Here is a 7,120-nt window from a genome sequence, read left to right on the forward strand (position 1 = left end):
GTAAAAGGCCATGGAGTGGTAAGCCGCCAACAACGTGCAGGTGGTTCCCAAGGACAAGAACCCTCCCAACACGCCAGAGCTCCGCCCAATTGAGAAATACTGGGCTATTGTCAAGTGGAAACTAAAGATGACAAAAAAAAACTGCTAAGGACGAGCAGCAGTTCAAGGCAAACTGGCTTTCTACGACGAAGAAGGTGGACAAGGTGGCTGTACAAAATCTGATGGCAGGGGTTAAGCGTAAGGCCCGGCAATTCGGATTTGGAAAAACGGAAGCCTAACTGAATATTTTTCCTGAATTTTATACTTTTTGAACTTGAAAAAGAAATTTAATTTGATTTTTTAAATAAACGATTTCACCGATTTACACGCGACCGTATCACCCTTTAGTGTGATAATAACCAAAATCGTACCACAAAACTTTAATCCTCAACGGCAATCATTAAATTTATTGCACAAAACGTCAAACCAAAATCAACGATAAGGATAGGGGAGAGTGGGGAAACGTGGGCCACTTTGAATGTCTCAGAAGTGTGTTTAAATAAAAATCTCAATGCAACTGTCATCGCCGTCGCTTTGCGTAAGCATAGATTTCTATATGTTGTTGACTTTAATACGCATCATATGCTTCATTTGACAGAAAATATAGAAAACCTTTACATTTATTTATTTTTTCTTTTTTTCTTTTATAATAAAGAAATTATGAAGAAAAGAAAAAAAGTGGCCCATGAATCCTAACTATTTAGCTTGGTTGACTACTGACATCCACAATGTTTCATTAAAACCGAAAAGCTTCATAATTGTTCTCAATGCAAGATTAAAAAAAAAATTAACAATATTTTCGATAATTACGACAAGTAGAATAGTTTTTCTAGAACTAGTATGATAGGAGTAAAATTTTCAGGAACGATAGTACGGAGATGTGCAAACCGATACTGAACATAAAAGGACAGTCAAAATGCATTGAAGTTTTAAAGTTATTAACAAGGTCTATTCATTTAGTATATGAATGCAACAACATATAATGAAGATTTTAATGCTTTAGATTTTCATTTGACAATCTGATTGATAATTCTACATAAGTTAAGTTAGAGTTAACGACAATAAACTGATGATCAAGGCCGTATTAAGAGGCAATGGAGGCAATTACTCCGGAATTTTAATGGAGGCTGAGCAAATCAAAACCATTTTTACCAAGACTAGATGAAATCTGAGCATTTGGAATTTAAAAAAAAACTGACAGAATTATGTGATTATTCGAAAAAAATGAATAATACTACGAATATCATTATTTTTATCGAAACACGGCAGCAACGTTAAAATCGTTTTCCAAACTTCCAAATAAAAACAAATTTAGATAAAGCTATCTCAAAAAAATTTAGCCCTACTTGAGCCAGCCAGACCGTAGTTTGCTTTACTTGTTATCTTCATTTTGAAAACCCATGTATGCCCGAAAAAATCTTGAGTGTCTACCCACAATTCAAAATACATCAAGTTCTCTTATTTGTTGAATTAAAAATGTATATTCTAGAAGTTCCCAGCGAATGAAGCATTTTGATTTGAAACATTTTTTTGTGGAATATTTTCTCAATAGTTAAAAAAATGGTTAAGGCTTTTACAGCGACTGGAAATACATTTTATTAGCTTTTTCTAGATTTGATTAAATTACAGTACCTAATTATCAGTTTTTCCATTCATCATGTGGAATTTTTTAATCATGTTTACCTCAATTGATCTAAAGAATTAAAAAAAAGTTTTCCTGAATTTTACCTGGAGCAAATGAGGAGAATTATTTAAATTTAAAACAAATATGAAGAACTTGAAAAGAAACATCGAAAATCAATGAAAATAAATTTTATAAAACCGGACAATCTAGAACGTTCACTTTATAAGCATAGGTATGAGTAAAATAATGCATTATTGAAATAAGCAAAAAAAAAACAAAATAATTTTAAGTTGCTTAAATTATTCCGATCGGCCATACTAAGATCCTGAGATACTGAGATTGAATTGTCTTTTAAATTTCTATCTTAGATCAGAAATTCAAATCGAAACTTCTCCAACTGAAGTTTTCTACTATTGATTCTGATGTACTTTTACTATAAGATTTTCTTACTGAAGTAAATATCCTGAATTCAGCTTATCATTTTCCAATAAATATTTTTCAAATTGATTCAATACAAATAGAGATTCAAGTCATTGACATTTTCAAGTCTTGTGTTGAATCTTCTAAACTCTTATGAGATTATTGATTCTGTGTTTTGAACATCTTCATCTACATTCTGATTTCATGTTTTCAAATTAACTTTTTGTCCGTTTAGAATAACTATTTGACAATTTTCCCTGATTACAATATTTGGTGTGAAATTTAAAATTTTAACCCGCATCACATTTTTTAAGTGTCAACATATAACATAAAAAGATTTTTTTGTGTTAAAAAATATGAAATTGAAAAAAAAATATTTTTTTTTTAATTCTTAAATTTCCTCTTTGGCTCTGATTGATACTTTCTCAAGTTTGAATTGTTTTTTATTTATTTCTCAAATAATGATTTGAAGATTTAGTTTTAATTTGAGACACTGGATTGTGATTCTAAATAAAATCTTTCATGGTTCGAATTTTACTCTTAAACTATTAAATCGGTACCACCATAGAATTTGAATTTACTTATATTAGTTTTTTTTTCAAAATTTGGATTCTAAAGTCAGAAACCTTAATGTTTCTTCTCAATTGTTATGAAGGAAATATTTATCCAGCTTCCGATGAAGCACATACCATAAGTCTTTATAATAAAAAAAATTTCAATATATATCATGGTTTTTTCAATGTTTACTATATAAATGGTACCCTGTTCAAATTTTAAACTCTCTGTACCTTCATTTCAGTTCATCGATCATGGTTATTCCGCCGCTTATGAAAATATTTTAAAGAGTAAAAATTCGATTATTGAATAAAATGCTGAAATCTTTCGAAAGCTTATCCCTTCTGAAAAATTTCAGAAACACAAACTCCTCCGCTTTCTCTATTTCCAGCCATAATTTCGTTACGCACAAACCACCATACGCTCTAGGCCATTCAAAAAATTACATCGCCATTTTTACTGCAGCATATCATTTTTCAAAATGTTTACGAATTTTACTGTTGAAATTTACCACAGTGGAAGTCTTTACCACGGATCTATCCGCCGGAGAATCGACGCGGGACCATTATATTTAAAAATAAAGGCATAGATCATTATCCTAATTATGCCATCCATCCACCTGAAAAACTTGTGCCAACTTGTGTTCAATTAATTTTGAAGAACGAAAATGCCTTATTGCGGTCAGCACTAGCTTCAACTCCACCCCAATATCTGAAAACTGTTTTCTACGTTTGAAAGCCTGTAAATTGAGTTTCCAATAGGCTAAAATTTGGTTTGTATTGAGAGATTTTTTTATATTACTTAAAATGTAAGTTTTAAAGTTTTCAAATACATATCTATTTTTTGAAGACTCACTAACAAACACCTCTCCTGATAAAATTATAGCATTTAGAAGTAAATGGGTTAATTTATATGAAAGTTTGACTTTTTTTGCTTTGAAAAGGTATAGTTTTAGAGTGATTTTTACGGTCAATATATGATAATTTTTGGATATTTAAAAAAAAAACGGTAATTTCCTATGAGAAATCCTGTATAGAACAAATGGCTAAAAATCCTATCAAATGGTTAAGTTTCAATAAAAACAGAACATAGAAACAGTGGTAGGACCTAGGGAATTGCATGATGGTGGAATTTCATTTGTTTTCAAGGCAAAAAAAAATCTTGAGAAATGTTTATAAATTTTGCCCCTAAATGTATGCAGCAATATTGTCCATCTTTTGAGTGTATTTGTTTTTGAATGGAAACGTTGAAAAAATCAATTGAGACCAGACAACAAAATTCTGTTATTGATTTTTAAGCCTTCTGTGCTTATTGGCATCAAAACCATAATTTTGAAGATGTTAAAATACGTTAAAACCATAGTGACCAAAGTTACCCCTCAACATGAAATCTGGTTTTGTAACAAACATTTAGTTATAGCCACTAATGTCGTTTGAATATTTTTCTATCAATGATCAAGCTTTATACTCTTAACCTCAGTTAGTGTTTTAAAACTTTTGAGTGTTACAGGGTTTTTTTTTGAAAATCAGAAAATGATTGTTGTTAATTTATCCTCCTAGATTCAAAACAGAATATATGTAAATTTTCTTCGGACTATATCCCGACTATTCGATTTGTTGAGAAATCAGTCGGACACAGTTTGAGATGCCACACGAGCTTACGAACGAAGATATATTCCTTGTTTAACCGCTAATTCCCTAATATTTTGTAAAGAATCCAGCAAAACACTGATTTTTAATAACCTGGATTTGGAAATGTAGCCTTTACGTAATTTCTAGGATTTACATAAAGGAGCCAGCCAACAATTTGGTAGGTATATCAAAAGATATACGTACGCCTATGTCGACACGAATCATCGTATATGACGTTAGGAAAAAGCATATACCTACCAAAAGTGGAGGCGATATACGTACATGTTTTCGTTATTTTCTGGTTTACGACTTTGACAACATCATATATGATGTTATTTACGATGTCAGAAATACTTTGGTACTTTATGTCCCATCGGCGACATTTTGTACGTTACATTAAAGGATTCGATTCATGCACGTTTACGATGATAGGTTGTTTGACAGTTCTAACCACACTTTATGCGAGGTATGTTTTACCTTTTAACGACTTGAAGCAGATGATGATAAATTGGCAATTTAAGTCACCCTTAATGCTAGGTGCGTTGAACTTTTGTACGACTTGAAGCAATCTGACGATGAATTATCGATCTAAGTCACCCTTTATGCGAGGTGTGCCGAACTCTTGTACGATTTGAAGCAATCTATCGTTTGATTGGCGCTTTAAGTCACCCTTTATGCGAAATGTGTTGTACTCTTATATGACTCGAAGCAATCTGACGATGGAATGTCGATTTATGTCACCCCCCAGATAACCAGAAATCGTAAAGCAGTGTTCATTGTAGATTGTATAAGCATCCAGTTTAAATTGGAATTGTATAAACATCATATTGTAGCTAAACCAAGTTATATTTTATCGTTTATGGTTTGTATAGTTCATTATATACGATAATATTTTGTTAATCGTATAGAAAGATCAATAAAGTTGATTTGAATCACAGTAGAATTGTGTAAAGATCCATATTTAATCCCACTGTACATTTAAGCAATCGTTCATGCTTGCGATGAATGACATGATGACTATGATGACATATTATTTCCATGAAAGGTCGTATAGTAATTTTGAGAAAATCGTATAATGGAATTTAAACAATCTATTCATTCATGTCATTCAAAGTCGCTAATTGAGATTTACTTAATCGGCAAACAATTGTTAATAATGCAATTCCTAGGCTTAGCAATATCGTAATCAACTTATATCAACAATTACAAAAATTGGAAATCCTTGACGAATTTTGATGCAAAAATGAAGGCAGTGGCACATACAGTCGGCGTTTGCAAAAACACAGGCGACGCTTAAAAAAAATCGGTTCTGTGATAAACGAATCCAGAAACCCAGAAATCGTAAAGTAGTGTTCATTGTAGATTGTATAAGCATCCAGTTTAGATTGGAATTTATACAATTCCAATCTAAACTGGATGCTTATACAATCTACAATGAACACTACTTTATCATATTGTAGCTAACCCAAGTTATATTATATCGTTTATGGTTTGTATAGTTCATTATATACGATAATATTTTGTTAATCGTATAGAAAGATCACTAAAGTTGTTTTGAATTGCAGTAGAATTTTGTAAAACTCAATATTATATCCCACTGTACAATTAAGCAATCTTTCATGCTTGCGATCTATGATGACATATTTCCATGAAATGCGTACAGTAATTGTAAGAACATTGTTTTGTGGAATTTAAACAATCTGCAGATCATCGAATTGTTTAACAGTATAGCAAGCTAAGATCGCACAGCGCTGAATACAATTATTGATTGTAATGGAATCGTCTATGAGATAGGTTAAAGTTGCATATCAAGAAACGGCATCTATAAATACATTTGGAGTCCGAAATGATGCAGTCAGTGGTATTTTGTACGATCAACTGTTTTTTAAACGGAAGTCTCAACTGTACATGAACAAATTTGCTTGTTTGCATCAACATGAAATGGCGCCGAGGAAGTATCGAAGGACAGGGATCAGAACGTTGTGAGTTCGAGACTGAGCGAAAAGAGACACATAAAGTTGTGTATGGTTCAATTTTTTTTCGCAGTAAACATTAAATTCTATTGTAATAAGGGAAAAATATAATTGCTTTGGGTTACAGTAGCCATAAATTGTATTAAATGGTGAAAAAAGTTGTACAAACCTCAGGCTATAACCTGCTAAAGGAAATTTTAATCAAATTGTAAGACAGGCAATGGAAAGTTGTAAGTTGTACAATCCTAAGATTTTATGTAAAGTAAAGATGCTATCAAATTATTGAGAACGCAATACAAAGTTTTATATGTTCAAGGTAAGCAAAATTTGGTCCGTATATTGCCTCTACTTTGGTACGTACAGGCTCATATAGAATATTCTATACAACTTTTTTAGATTGTACAAAAGTGTGTATATCTCAGAAACAACTGAAATATACATACCAAAATGTTCACTGGGCCTTAATACGAGATGTGTTGCAGTTTTATACGATGTTCAGAGATTTTAACATCGATTGACAACTTAAGTCACATTTTATAAGATGTGTGTTGTAAGCTTGTACGATATGATACAATTTGACATTTGATGGACTCTTTAAGCGACAGTTTATGCGAGGTGGGATGTAGTCATGTACGATTTGTACCATAAAAAGATTTTGCAGACCACTTTATGTAACATGTTATATGTATTACTGTGATTGAAATGCGACTCTAGGAAGAAATAAAATTTATTGATAATAATTACCGATTTTTATTATAAAAAACATTGGAATACACTACACAATTTTCTTCAATTTTTTATCATATAAAATTGCTTTGAAAGTTGATAATATGAATAACTAAAATATTCATCCTAGGTATTGTTCTTACCCTTTAAGT

The sequence above is a fragment of the Uranotaenia lowii genome, chromosome 2 (assembly GCF_029784155.1).
Source record: "Uranotaenia lowii strain MFRU-FL chromosome 2, ASM2978415v1, whole genome shotgun sequence".
In the NCBI taxonomy this organism is placed as follows: domain Eukaryota; kingdom Metazoa; phylum Arthropoda; class Insecta; order Diptera; family Culicidae; genus Uranotaenia; species Uranotaenia lowii.